Source organism: Balearica regulorum, chromosome 25 (assembly GCF_011004875.1).
Source record: "Balearica regulorum gibbericeps isolate bBalReg1 chromosome 25, bBalReg1.pri, whole genome shotgun sequence".
Classification (NCBI taxonomy): Eukaryota; Metazoa; Chordata; class Aves; order Gruiformes; family Gruidae; genus Balearica; species Balearica regulorum.
The window spans coordinates 3,448,231-3,460,729 of NC_046208.1; the positions used below are offsets into that span (position 1 = coordinate 3,448,231).

Here is a 12,499-nt window from a genome sequence, read left to right on the forward strand (position 1 = left end):
CAGCCTGCGCCCCAGGGAAAACCCCGGGCATCCCAGGGACGGCACACACCACTGTGCAGGCACGGCACAGGTCCTGCTGCACGCCGTGCAGGGGAGGGGAGGTGGGCTGCCTTCCCTGCCGGGGAAGGGCTTTCAGGGTGCGGCCCAGAACCTGCTTTAACTGGTGCTGAGGCATCTGCCCAGGAGAAAACCACCAGTGGGCTGGTGGCAGGCAGCTCCCTGCAAGGCAGTCTCTGGGGAGAATCTACAGCACAAGCCTCTTCCTAGCTGAATGCACCTATTATTTCATTAGCGCTGTAATTCCCCAGCCAATAAGTGCTCTAATGGCATGTTGAGTCTCCTCTTCTGCTCACATGCTGCACACCTGCTATAAACACAGCCTGAAATCATCTTCCCTGACAGGCTGCAGAGCAACTTTCCCGCTGACTTCTTCTGTCTGGAAGAGGCTCAAGATTCATTCTGACAGATGCTGAGTGCTCTGTGGATGGGGTGGCTGCAGCCCAGCACACTCCATGAGTCTCAGCCTGATCCTGCCCTCGGTCGGTCCAGTTTTGTGAGCGCTGAGCCTCCACAGCACAGTGAAATCCCTGGTATCTTCACAGCACGCCTGGGAGACAGGACTCCTCACCTCAGCATCCCATCCACAGCATCGCCAAAGGGTTCCCGGGACTGTTGATGCTCTGCTTGTAGCTGCAGGGAAACACTGTCTTCGCAGTCATTTCTAGCTCTGGGGTAAAGCATGAGGTCGTTCCGTTGCGTACCATCCCTGTGTATCAAATAACTTGACCAGAAGCCTTTCCAAATCCTGAAGCCCAGAAAAAGGACTCTGGAGGCTCGTCCAGTCATGGTGCTTCATACAATCTAGATGCTCTGAACCAGAGCAGGATGTCCTAGGACTGGACGCAGCACTTGGTCATTTAAAGCCCTGCAAAACAAGCAAAGAGACCACCTCTCCCCAGGCTCCAGCAGCATCCAAGATGTCTCACAGCAGGACTTCAAAGGGCCCCACATCTCCTCTGCCAGATGGAGCGGGCTGGAAGTGGCGGATGGGATGGTACGTGTGTGACCCCGTAAGGGCACACTGCCAGCGCAACCCTCAGGAGGCTTCAGAAATCAGAGCAACCCCGGTGCTGCGCTTTGCTCTCCCCTCCCCTGTGCCATGCCTTGGAGAGATCCGGCACCGACCCACCGTCTGCCAGCACAGGCATTCCTGTAGGCCAGCCACTGATGCCACTACTTTTGACTAAGTAAGGCACTTCTGGAAAAAAAGAAGAAAAAAAAAAAAGCAAAATGCAGGTTTAAGGCTGGACTGTTCTGGATAAATCTGCTCTCTTGTTGTTGTCTCACAGATTCAAACAATTAGCACCACAGAAGAAGTCTGCATTTGCAGATGCTGAGGCTGATTCTCCTTGTGCTCATGCTGATTCAAGTCAGGAATAAATAAAGTCCATAAAACTACTTTGATGTAGAACTGAGAGTGAGAGGAAAATACCAGTTCTGTTACCCAGCATACAGCCTTTACTCTCTTGGTTTAGTGCTACTCAAAAGCCCCTTGGGTATAACCAACTTATTTTTAGCTGTTTACTTATTAAACAAACACAAGGGAAGGCTAAATGTCAAGGCATTTTTGCATACTGAGCTAGATTCTGCACATTTATTTAGTCACATACAGGGATGCTGGACCAAACTACTTCTCTGCTCTGGAGCTGGGGGTGGAGCAGGACCAGCCAAGGAATGTGGGTCCTGCCTAGAAGCTGGTGCTGCTTGTAATCCCCCGCGCCAACATCTGGAAGCCAAGCACCTCCTGACTGTGGGATCATCTGTCAAAGGAGTGCAGTACCCATTTAGCTGGCTCTATAGATGATCTCCTCCCAGGTTTTCACCATATTTAACCCCTCCACACCCGCAGCTAACAAGGAAATGTCCAACTCCAGTGTCACAAGTGGAGAAGAGGTGAAGGGACTTGCCCGAGGTCGATGGAATCGTGTGGTGGAGCAGAGCACCGACCAGGAGCGCTCCACGACAGGCGAATCTCTGTGCCGTTTCACGGCTGCTAAGCCCTTTATCCTCGGTGCCTCACTTATAAAATATTTCAGGGAAATGCGTGCTTTCAGCACAGGCACTGAGGTTTTGCAGGAGAGCAGAGTATTACCGTGTAGGCTGACGGCCATCAGGAATGACATTTACGGGGGCTCTGCCTGCTTTGTGCTGGACCCTGGCTGACAGCAGCCGAGCTTTCCGACCTGGCATCTCCCATGAGCTGAGACAACCTCCCGTGAGCTGGTGCCTGGCGTTCAGCAGCGTGCCAGCCATTCCTGCCTGGCCGGGAGGGCTGAGCGGGACGGAGCAGCTGTCTGCTCACGGTGCTAGATAAGGCACAGCTGATCGGCCGTGACTCAGCACCCCGAGACTGTGTCAAACGTGATGAACAAGGGCTGAGCGCGACGCCATGCCAAATGGCAAACTCTGCTCCTGGCTGTGTTACCTGGTCCCGGCCGAGCCCACGGGAAAGCAGTTGTTCTCCCAAGCAGGCAGAGGCGGGTCCTGCCAGGCTCGCGGCCGTGGGGCTACTGGTTGGACTAGCTGGCTCGGGATGTTGGCCCTCCTGTGAAAGGGGAGCGGGCTGCACGGAGCTGCCGCAAATCCAGGCGTCCAGGAGTTCTCCTTAGAGGAGGCAAAAGATGAACCCAGTCATCTCTCCAGGATATCTGGGCTCAGCATCTGGGGTCCAGAAGTTACACACAAATGCCATCTGCGTGGAGCAAGCATGGGGGGTGCAGAGCATGGCGCACGGCCCTTCTGCAGTGTGTGCTCCTGCATTTCTGCCTCTGAGGTGCAGAATACAAGACATTTTCCTCCGGGTAGCGGGCAGCTAACATCGTGGAGAGTTGCAGGAGCCTTTTCCTGGAGAAGAAGCTTTTGCCCTTGTGACCTGTGCCTCTATTCGATCCCTTCTCAGCTCTTTTCTCCAGGACACAGGCACCCCTCAGCTCCCCGGCTGTGCTGCAGGCAGCCCCACGCTCCCAGGGCATCGCAGGAGTTTTTGGAAAATGCTTCCACCTCGTGGCCCTCTGGAGAACTGACTGGCTGGCAAATGCCAGGCTGCACCCATGCAACCCAGCTAGGACAGACAGAAACAAGGCCATGCCATCCTCTCCGCTCATCCACCGCCTTCATCCAGGCTGAACTGGGGTGCCCAGTACAGCTCTGGCGCAGCCTGGGTGCTGCCGGCAGCGCAGACCACCCTGCCAGCGATGCCCACGCCAGCCAGGTTGCAGGCAGCAGAGCCCAGGCTTCCCAGCGTGCAGGGACCAGCATCCCATAGGATAGGCACGGACTTCTCCAGGGCTGCCCTGCTGCTGCAGGGCTGAGGAGGAGTTAAAGCAGCCCTCGGTCTGTTAAAACACCGTCCTCCCAGCCCACGTGTGCACACATGCAGACGCACAAGTGCTTGCAAAAGCTCAGCCCGAGGCACCGGTGCTGCCAAACCCGTTCTGCCAGGGGACAGCATCCGCCACTCCTGGTTCCCCTCCAAAATCTGCCTGCGCAGGGGGTGGGGAAGGAGCGGAAAAGCCTGGAGCGCACGGTGGTAAGCGCCGGGCACCTCGCGACATTTAAGGCTTCACCATGCAATCTTCTCTGGCCCGTGGGAAACGCTGCAGGGAGCGGGGGTCACACCCCTGTGTGGGTCCCCATCCCGCTTCTGCCACCAGCGCTGCCTGAAACGCTGGGCAAGTCACTTCTGCTCCGCTGCGGGAGCTACCTGGGCTTTAATGCTCCAGGGAAAAAACTTCAGCTTGCACACAGATTTCCCATTAGGATGCAGGTTTTGGGTGGTTATTGCACAGGATCGGGGCGAAACGTCTGCAGCTTTCTTCTGGGCCACAACCGTTACACTTCACATTAGGTGTTTTTAAGACAAACGATCCGTCTCTTGCAATTCTCAGGCAACATCTCATTTCTCCATAAAGAGCCTCCCATCCTGCTGCTCGCTAGCGGGTGGATTTTGGAAAAAGACTTAAAAACCCAGCAGCGCTTTCCCCCACGTGCTGCTACAGGGACCAGGTGGGCCTTTGTGAGAACACCGTGGCTTAGGGCAGCTGTATCTCCCCAAAATATCCCCAAGGATGGACCGCTATCCCTCATTTCTGCCCTCTGTGCAGCTCAGCAAGTGCTATAGAAATCCAACTCACTATGTGTATTTTAGAGGATGTAACCGCTCTTTTAAAGCAGTTTTCTCAACATTAACTACAGCTGAGCTGCAATTCTCCTGTAGCTTGCAAGGCTGTAACACTTCTGCAGCCAGGGATGCATTGTTGGACTGTGCCTGTCCAGCAGCAAACACAGTCTAGCCATGTTTCTGGTGGCGTGAGTTACCAGATTTCTTACACTACGCCGCAGTTTTGGGGGAACTCACCATGCCGCTCATCCAAGTGCTGTGCTAATGTGATCCGCCCCTCACGAGCAGCATCATGCTGTTTGTCAGCAGCTTTACCTGCTCTTGGAAGTTCGGCTCTAACCAGGGCACCGAGGTCTTTAACTCCAGGAAGGAGTGTCCCAGGTCCAGAGGTGCTGCTGGAATCTTCATCCTGTGCATCAAACAAACAGCAAAGCCCTTAGTTCCCACACGGCTCTTGCAACCCTGGGGTCTACTGAAGAACAAAACAAATATAGAAGGATTTCGCTGATGGCATCTGCTGTCCTAACGATCGCCTCTCTGCCTGAACAAAGGTGAATGAGTGTTTGCTAGGCGCGAGCGAGACTCAGCTTTGTTTTGTAACAGCAGCAGCGTAAAGTGATTACATTTTTAGTAGTTTTTTGCTTTTGTTAAAAAACAAAGTCCATGAAGATGGCAAATCCATTTGCCATGCTCCTTATGTGCAAAAAGCGACGTGATTGTTCCTTCTAATGCCAGCGAGAGGACCAGAGTGCCATGGCGATGCTGCAGCGAGACGGCAGAGCTGGATTAGAGGTGGGAAGAGGCAGCAGCTGCTTCTCCACAGTTGTTCATCGGCCACAACCCACCAGGTGAGGGGCTCCCCGCTCCCCGTGCTGCCGCTGCACCCAGGACCACACGCAGAAGCGGTAGGGCCTTGCTGGTAGGAGATGGACATAAAGCAGTGACACTCCTGCCGTCACAGCCAACGCTGCACGTATTAGAGGCCTTTCAGCAGAAGAGACAAGCAGGCTGCTCCTTGCCTCAAGCACACGATCCCCGACCCAGTCGCAGTTTGAACAGTCTGCAGAGTGAAAGCTATTCCCGTGAGGAAGCAGTAATTAATGCAGAAGAGTGAACAAACCTGGGGGTGATCCGCAAGCACGCTGTATGTTGGTGGAAATGGTGTCTGTTACCCAAGAGACATAGCACAGCTCCTTGTAATCACGCAGGGATTTGTCAAAGGGCTGGACTAATTTCTGATGTTATTAAGGACCTCAAACTTTGCAAGAGAAGTGGCTAGAGCTGCAGAGGAAGCTTTCCCAGCAGGACCCGAGGGAAACTCCACGACTCCACCTGTGTTTGCAGAGAGCCTGAGAGAGCAGCCCTGCAGAAACCCTGGATTCTCACGTTGCCGCTCATTTAAACGTTCAGCTATTTCGCTTGGCAAGATCGGTCCTGCACGGGGCTGACATGTAACAGGTAGGCAGGGTTTGAAGGAGGATTATAGCCGGGCTCCTCTTCCCAGCAACAGATCTCACCTGCCATAACGTGGGGAGCGGCAGCTTTAAGGGCAGGATGCTGATCTCGTTGTCCTGGCTGGGGCTCAAACGAAGAGCTCCCCGTTAACGAGGAGGAAGTAGGGAGCGGTGGAATCGCGAAGTGCTTTGTTCAGCCCATACGGACAGTTGGCACGTAAGGATCTACCGGGGGTTAATCAAAGGCCTGCTAAAGCGCGATGAGAAACCTGCCAGTCGCCATACGAACCACCGTCCCGAGGAAATTAAAAATCACGCGCCATATGCCGCGCGGCACAGGGAGCGGGGCGTCTCGAGCAGCGTTTGCATCTGCCCGAGCAGCCCCGTGAGGGGGCAGGTGCGATGCACGCTGCTGCGGAGGGGGGGGTTCATAACCCGGCAGTAACTCGCCTCCCTCCCCCGCCTTCCCAGCACCGAGCAGGGAAGGACAGTGACGGGGAAATAAGGGGAACCGAGGGGAAGGATGACACATGTTCAGCCCAACCCAGTGGCAGAGCAGCCGGAGAGGCAGAGCCAATAGCTGCTTTTCATGCTCAGTGAGTCCGTCCACCTCCACCCCCCCTCGAGTCCTTAAGTTGCAGCTTTTAACTACCTCGGTGTTCAAAGAAAATATGATGCTCAGCGTGAACAGAAGGAAGAGCCTGCTGACAGGTAGACAGCATGGACACTGATCCCGGCAGGGCCGGCTGCTGAGAGAGGTACGTGCCTTCCAAGGCAGGGATCCGAAAGCAATCACATTTGGGATGCAAACTCAGAGCAGACTTTAATTTTCCAGCAGGGGGAATATGGAAATCTGGCTCCCTCAAAATGATTCATCCCCCCTTCCCACCACCGCCACCTCCCCTCCCCCTGCGTCCTCTCCCCATCCCTCCCCAGCACAAAACACTTCGCTGCAGCCTCTCCATCTGGGTGCCTCAATGGTGGGTGTCTCAGTGTTCCCGCGCGTGCCGAAGTCGGGAGCGGAGGCTAAACGAGACCTGGGGAGAGCCGTGGGAGAGAGCGGGTGATACCCGCGGGGTCGATACCCGGGGCGCTGCCAGGTTGGCTTGTGCCAGACGCTGAGCAGGGATCCCGGCTGGTAAGAACCGTCCTTGGGCAGCCAGGCACTGCCCCGCTCAGCACGCGGGTGCTCGGGATGCGACGAGGGGCTCACCCAAACAGGTGCCTTTCCCCCGACAAGCATCAGGCGCCCGGTGCTCCCAGCGGGGCGGAGGGAAGGGCTGGGAGGGGAGGCAGCGACGCAGGGACATCGGCAGAGTTAGGCTCCCCGCTCCCGGTGCTTTACGCCTGAGGAGGACCCTGAGCCAGCGCCGTGTTCATCTCACCTAAGGCCCCTGCCCCGAACAGGCACCAGTTTGGGGAGAGGGGAGGAAGAGAGGCCTGAGTGAAGGATGCCTCTTCGACACACTATTGCTGGTGGTGCAAGCCAGGGCTGTTGTTTGCCAAGTCAGGGGAGAGCCTCTTCTTTCAGGTGGGAGAGTATCCAACCTGCTGCTTGGCTATTGCAGCCGAAATTCAGGCCCCCGACAAACGTCTGGGTGGCACCTCCTGGGGAGGCAGAGGGAGGTGGAGATGACACCGGCGTGGCAAAATCCCTTGTCTGGCGGTAGAAGAAAGTGACTTCTCTCCCATTGCTGTGTGGGAGGTGCGCAGGGCTTGCTGCCCCCGGGCTTTCTGTGTAATTCGGTCTCACATTTTTAAACACAGAGCTGTTTTCTCAGGCATGTCAAGGAGAATTAAAAAGGAGGGAGTTGTGGGGATCTCCTGAGCAGGGTTAGCAGGGTCTGCCTGGCTCCTGGGTAGTGTGGAAGAACTTTTGTGGTCTTGAGAAGAAGAGAGCAGCTGGAACGTGCGTTCGCTGAACTCAGCTTTGGTCTGTCCCATCCCGGGGACGGGTGCAGGGCAGGGTGCTGAGACCAGGGCTGCTCTCAGGCAGTGGTCCTATTGTCCTTTTCCACCCTCCCCGGTGGCGGAGCTGGTTCCTGTGGCTGTGCTGGTACAAATATTGTCTAACAAACCCTTTCTGGAGATGATGCCATCAGGTGGCGCTTGGGAATAGGCAGCGTCGCTGTGGGAGTCCGGAGAGCAAACACTTGTTGCTGTGAGCTGCACATTGCACGGGGCACGGGGAAACGTGGCACCCAGAGCCGCTGGCCACCCAAGCCTACACCTCCAGCCCCGCCGACTGCTGAAAGGGAGGAAAGACTTTCTGCAGGCGCTGGGAGGGATGTGCAGAGAAGTCGTGGCTGTGGAGATGGGAGGATAAGCGTGAAAAGCTTTTTCTCTCAGCTCTCGCACCGAAAGGCGTGATTTTAATTATAGACTATTTCTTCAGATTTAGCCTTGTCTGGCATGTGACTTCAGCCCTGTAACCTCCTTGGCAGGCTTTGCTTGTGCGAGTGGCTCCATGCACGCAGTGTGACACAGGTCTCTGAAGGTAAAAGTTTCTGTGCAGTCTAGAGAGCTTTTGTACACTCGGGAACACTTTTATGGTCAGCCAGATGCATGCGGTGCAGAGCAGAACGTACCTCTTTTGTCTCCATAAACCTGCTGCTCCTGGAGTGGGGCTGCCCAACCCTATAACGCCCAGAACAAAACCTGCAGCTGGGCCAGCCCGAACCACCCCAAAGGCCAAAGCAGAGCTGGGCTTGGGCAACCACCCGTCCCAGGGCACGTAGTGAAGTCCACCAGGAGGGTCCGCACATAGCAAGGTCCCCCGCAAAGCTCCCCAGGGCAGGACCGGCTGTGGGAGCACGCAGCGAGACACAGTGCTGCCCGCACATACCTGCTCCATCCCACATGCCACCTCCCCGCACCACGGGACAGAATCGGCCCCGGTGCTTGGGGACAGCATCAGGCAGAGGCAGCTGGGTGGCAGCCAGGACCGAAGCAGCTGGCCACCTTCCAGTCTGGCTGTCTCTGTACGGTGCTGCTCACCGCTGCCAGGGTCAGTGAGGGTTTGCTGTCCCCCCCCGGGGCAGACACTGCCCAGAGCACAGCACAGCCCTCCGAACCTCGAGGATAACCTTCCACTGACTTCAAACACAGGGTGTGCTTGAGAGGTGCATGCATTATTAGGCATACATTATTAGGTACATAAGTTGGTTTTGGAGATCTCAAATGCAATAGCGTTTTTGCAGCCTAGCTTAAGTGTATAGAGAACAGAGAGAAGCTGAGGGAAAGAGCTGCTCAAACTAAAGTAAGAGCATCCACATCAGGGTTTGCATCCACTTTTAACTAAACTAGATCCAACGCCACTTCCACTTGGAGACCAAAAAATCACGGGCGCAATCCCTGCTCAGAGGCTAGACAAGACGGTGGGGACCTGGGCGCAAAAGGCTTGCCCGCCGTGACCGAGCCGTGCAGCAGCTGAACCGGCACCTTTTGGTGCCCTCAGTGCGGTGCAAACCACGGGGCAAGGCTGCCTTGCTCAGGCAGGGCCAGCTCTCGTGGCTCTCCCACGTCTCCGGCGTGCCAGGCAGCTCATCCCATGGGTGCGAGCGGGCTGGCGGCATCGCCCGGGCTCTCTGCGGAGTGCGATGTTACCAGCAGCAGCCCCGGTTCCAGCGCAAGGGAGCACGTCCCCTGTTAATCAGCATTTAATTAAAGGACATGCTGACATTTGGAAATCAGAAACAACTCTCCTGTGTGGGCTGCCTCTCTCTGCTGCTCGCCTCTTCTCTGAATCACTCCCTGACATTTTGCCAGATTAGGATGTGACTCTCTCTCTCCCTCCTTCCTTATAAAAATAAATTGAAAAGGAGATGCAAAGCCACCACTGCTCCTGAGGGAGAGGACGTAGGGGACGGGGTTTAGCTGGGGAAAAACTCCCATCATTACTGCTGCTACAACGGTGTCCTACAAAGGCCCTGACTCCGGGGCAGGTTTTCGTGTGGTAGGCGCCGCAGGGATGCTGAGGGAGGGGGGACGTCGTGTTGGCGTGGGGCAACTGGTGCTCCCTCTCCAAAACCAAGCAGAGAGCCGTGCAGGCATCTCCGGTCCCCACACCAGCCCCAGGCGATGTGCCTGAAGGAATCAAAAGCAGACGGTGCGAATGCTCCGCAGGGAAACGGGGAGTCCCTGCGGCGGCTGGCCCACGGGGCGCAGGTTGGACCCATGGGTGGGGCAGGATGGAAAGGCTGGGAGATGTTCAACATCTCGGCCTCGGAGCGGCCCCGCGGACGGATGACATCGCTCCTCAGAGCGGGAGTGCCCGAACCCAGGCTGCGGGCAGGACCTCTGTGCCCCGTGTCTGCAGGGGAATGCAGGGCACCCCCACCCCGCTGCAGCCAGGCGCTGGGGACCCCCGTCCCCGCGCACGGACCCACCCGGCCCAGGCGGGACCCCCCTTCCCCTCCCGTTTCCACCCCCGCTGCCCCTCACGGCCCCCCCACCCCTGCCCTCAGAGTCACCTGCCGCCCCCGCACACCCCCCTGCCGCGTGCAGCCCTGCGTGCAACGGCCTTGTGCAACGGCCTCGTGCAACGGCCCCGTGCAACGGCCTCGTGCCTCCTGCGTGCACCTCGCATGCACCCCGCATGTAACGCCCCTCCTGACCCCCCCGTGCAGCCCCCCTCCCCGCCACGCATGGACACGTGTGGGGTGACCCCCCAGGGCAGCGCTGACCCCAGCCTGGGGTCCCTTCCCTGCCCCGGCAGGCTCCGGGGGTGCGGGGGGCCGATCCCCATCCGGGGCCTCCGGCCGACCCCGTCCCTCTCCCGTCGCATTCCGGGAGCCATAGCACAGCAGCATCCCGCCTGCGCCGAGATGGCCCCCGCCTCCCGCACCTTCTGCTGCTCTTGAAACGGGGCCAGCGATTCTGTTTATCTGTTAGCCCATGCCAGAGCTGGTAAAATGCAAACAGCAGCGAGGGATGGGGGAGGAGGAGGGGTAGTGGGGGGAACCCTCACCGTTCGCTTCCCCTTGGCTGCTCATTTCAACCTTCTTTCAAGCAGAAATTACTCACATTAATCAAGAGTGAGAATGTGTTTGCAGCCCTGCAGATTTGGCAGCGCGGAATCAAATTCCATCAGTAGCAGCAGGAGGACGGGAGCCTGTATCTCTGCTGTGCACAGCCTAATAGAGCCATTGCCAGAGGAAATTGGATCTGAGAGCTCCCCTAAATTAATCTACCCTTTAAAAAAATGCCAGGAGATCTACATGACAAATGAGCGTTTGCAACGGAAACTGATGCAAACATCCAGCGCATCAGATCAGTATGGATCTGCCCCTTGGCCAACATCTGCATGGGAAGAGGCACACGAGCAACGCCAGCGAGCGTGGGTTCCCTGCAGCCAGGGCACGCGGCGGGTGGAGGAGCCCTGAGGGGCAGTTCGGGCCATGAGAGCTGCTGGGACAGAGGAGGGGTGCGAAGCGATCGCTGCCGCTCGGCTTCTGCAATAAGCCCCTCTCCTCTCCTCCTCCCAGCAGGCAGGAGGGCTGCCAGAGGCTGAGAGCTGCCTGCATCCTCTGCCGGCACGTGCAGCTGTGGCTGTGCCACGGGACAGCGAGGAGCATCTCTGAAGACGCCCAGCGAGGCAGAGCCGGAGCCTGGCAGGAGCGTGGGACCGTGGGGCAGCACCGGGTGCTGCCATGCCGGCTCCTGCCACCGTCACCCCACGGCAGCGGGGCAGAGTGGGGCAGAGTGGGGCAGGTGGAGGCTCCTGGGGTTCTGGCTCGCCCGCGCCGTGGAGCCGGGGCGCAGGTGCCGCAGCTCGCTCCGCTTTAATAGAGCTGCTGCTGCTCCAAGGTGATTGCTACTTTATTGGCTTATTTTTAGCTGCGCGGCCGGGTTGAGAGCAAGATGGATGGGTCTTGTCTTGGGCGACGACTTTTGCTTGCAGTAGGAGCCCAGGCACGGGGTGGGAGCGACTGCTTTGAAATCTGCCTTGAAAACAGCTGGGGTGAAGCGCCCTGGGGCAGAGCAGGGAGCTCACCAGGTCCCCGTTCCTGCCCCGAGAACGGGTGGGCGTAGGGTGGGCACGGACCGGGTCGTGCTGGGTGTGAGGCCCGTATGAGTTGGTGCAGGCTGCCTGCTGCTGCGCAGTTACCTCCAACGAGGGACCCCCAGTACGGTTTGCTCGCAGCATCCCCCGGTAAAATCCAAAGACCCATGTGGTGGTCAGGGTCTCATCCGCCCTGAGGGTCTGTCTTCTCCCCGGTGTTTCTCAGGAGCAATCGGACAGCAGGAATGCTGCTGAGTTCTGGCTCTCGGTGCAGCCAGGTGCTCCCCCTGGAAGGGCACCCTCCAGGGATCCCTGAAGCCGGTCCAGGCAGCACCAATCGGGTTAACCCCTCTGGACCACACACCACCTCGCTCTCCGACAGCTCTGCTTGCACAGGCGTGTTCCCTGCACCCCTCTCTCATTTTTCAACCACGGGCAATTGAAAGCCTTAGCATCTTTGCTCTGCTCTCAGCAGCACCCGATGATTGAATCTTGACCTTTATTTCCTGGGTTTATTAACTCCCTGCCCCTGTACGTGTGGACTGAGCAGGGCCGGGCAGCGATGAGACAAGGAGCATTTCCAGGGCTGCCTCGGGACTGCTGGGAGTTTGCACCAGGGAGAAGCAGCACCCAGCTGGGTTGGGTGCGAGGGCACAAGGGCAGGTGCTGGGTACTAAGTGCTTTGGCCAAGCTGGTCCAAACTGCGTGGAGGAGCTGAGCAATGTTCATAGCAGAACCCTTCGCTTCTCTCCTCTCTAGAGGAATGTCACTGAAGTGCCTTCCTCTGTGCACGGGCTCTAGGACACTGCATGTGAGTTAGGTTTGCCTAAGTGGGGTTCTGTGATTGCAACTGGGCAAATA

The 12,499-nt window shown here is 57.6% G+C and overlaps 1 protein-coding gene across 1 annotated transcript in view; it reads left to right on the top strand.

Moving 5' to 3' along the window:
- Positions 1 to 6,289: 6,289 nt before the first annotated feature.
- BLACAT1 (BLACAT1 overlapping LEMD1 locus) overlaps positions 6,290 to 12,499 on the top strand; it is a 30,579-nt gene continuing 24,369 nt past the window's right edge. The window contains exon 1 of the mRNA XM_075775942.1: positions 6,290 to 6,392. The gene's annotated coding sequence lies outside the window, so the exon portion shown is untranslated. The remainder of the gene's footprint in view (positions 6,393 to 12,499) is intronic.